Raw genomic sequence first — 1,982 nt, 5'->3', positions numbered from 1 at the left:
TCAATGTAATACTCTTTGCAGTCCAGAGGGGAGTCACCTATACTCAAGCGAGTATCACCCACCTGTATCCATAAAGAGAGAGAAGACAAAGGCTTGTTTACTGAGCACCTACTCCGCGCCACGCACTGGAGGGCTCGCTTACACGGACTGTGCCTCATTTCATTCCTGGCCGGTGGTTTGCTACTTCTGTTTCCTAGGGGAGGAAGCTGGAGTTTGTAGCTGTTCAATTGCCCAAGATTACTCAGTGAGCGCAAAAGCTGACAGCTGAACCCAGTTCCACCTGTATTAGGAGCCACCATCAGTAATCCTAAGGGAACCCTGGTGGAGCAGCAGTTACGAGTTGGGTTGCGATCCACAAGGTCAGCAGTTCGAAACCACCAGCCACTCCACAGGAGCAAGAGGGAACTTTCTACTCCTGGCAAGTTACAATCTCAGAAACTCACAGGCAGTTCTACCCTGTCCTAGAGGGTCACCATGTGTTGGCCTTGAGTTGATGGCACTGGGTTTGTTTTTTTAATAAAAAATCGTGGCGATGGACAAATTTGCTGAGCCAAGAGTCTAGATTAAAAACTCTCTTTTAAGGACCCAATAAAGCACATTGCACAATCTCCCTTGAAGAGCCTTTTGTTTTCTCCACACATCTTTAAGAATTTATAATCGTGTCCTTTTTGTTGCTGTTGCCAACCAATTCACCGTTTTCCACCCGCACCTTTGAGCATTTGGAGCACGCGCTGCACAGCGAGCCCCTGCCAGCCGCCTTTTTCTGCCTCGCTCTTCCCCGGGAGCGTCAGCCCGTGCCCTCAGGTTCCGAGCTAACCTTCCAGTTGCTGTTGTTCACTGCCCCGTATTGATGATTCTTAGAGAGTGCGCTGCTCAACGCGCAGAGCAGCGCTTCCCAGCCTTCCGCATGGCGAGACCCTTTCCCACAGGTCCTCCGGTGTGGTGACCCCAACCACAGCATTATTGTCGCTGCTGCTTCATCACTGTCATTTTGCTACTGTTATGAATTGTCATGTAAATATCTCATATGCAGGAGGTATTTTCATTGTTACAAATTGAACATAATGACACCAAAGTGATTCATCACCAAAACAATATGTAATTCTATATTGTGAAATATTTATTTCTAATGACAAGTAAATGAAATTTTGTCTTGAGCGCGGTGCAGCATGGGTAACAGTCTTCCCGCCGGGCACTCCTATGTGGGCGTGTTTGCATGTGGGCGGACCTGCCTGGAGGCGGATAGAGGAACGGTGTCTTGGGTCCCAAGACCATCAGAAATATGTGTTTTCCGATGGCTTTCGGCGACCCCTGTGAAAGGGTTGTTCGACACCCAAAGCAGTCTCAACCCATAGGTTGAGAACCGCTGCTTTAGGGTATTGAGAAGCAAGGATGTGACTTTGAGGATTAAGGTGTGCCCGACCCAAGCCATGGTATTTTCAATTGCCTCATATGCATGGAAAGTTGGACATTGCGTAAGGAAGACCGAAGAATTATTGATGGATTTGAATGACAGTGCTGGAGAAGAGTATTTTTAGTATCACAGACTGCTAAAAGGACAAACCGATCCGTCTTATAAGTACAGCCAGGGGGCTCCTTAAAGACAAGGATGGCAAGGCTTCATCTTACACACTTTGGACACAATGTGAGGAGAGAGCAGTCCCAGGAGAGGGCAGCATACTGGGTAAAGTGGAGGGGCAGCGACAGAGGAAGGCCCTCAAGAAGGATGGACACCATGTTTGAAACAGGGGTCACAGGCGCAGGACTGTGCAGTGTTGGGTTCTGTTGTGCACAGGGTGGCGATGGACCAGAACCGACTCGATGGCCCCTAACAACCTACTCGACACAGAAGACTTCTCTTCATCCATGAAAGACCCCTTTCTGCGTCTGCTGTTCTCACCATAGCTGGAGCCCTTTGAGCACTTCCAGGAATTGCACTCATAAGATCTCTTGGGCATTTGGAGCATAACCCAAAGCTGAAA

The sequence above is a fragment of the Echinops telfairi genome, unplaced genomic scaffold (genome assembly GCF_000313985.2).
Source record: "Echinops telfairi isolate 266 unplaced genomic scaffold, ASM31398v2 ScPeMD7_9;HRSCAF=40, whole genome shotgun sequence".
In the NCBI taxonomy this organism is placed as follows: Eukaryota; Metazoa; Chordata; class Mammalia; order Afrosoricida; family Tenrecidae; genus Echinops; species Echinops telfairi.
The sequence above is the reverse complement of the archived record's forward strand: the minus strand, read 5'-3'. Positions refer to the sequence as shown.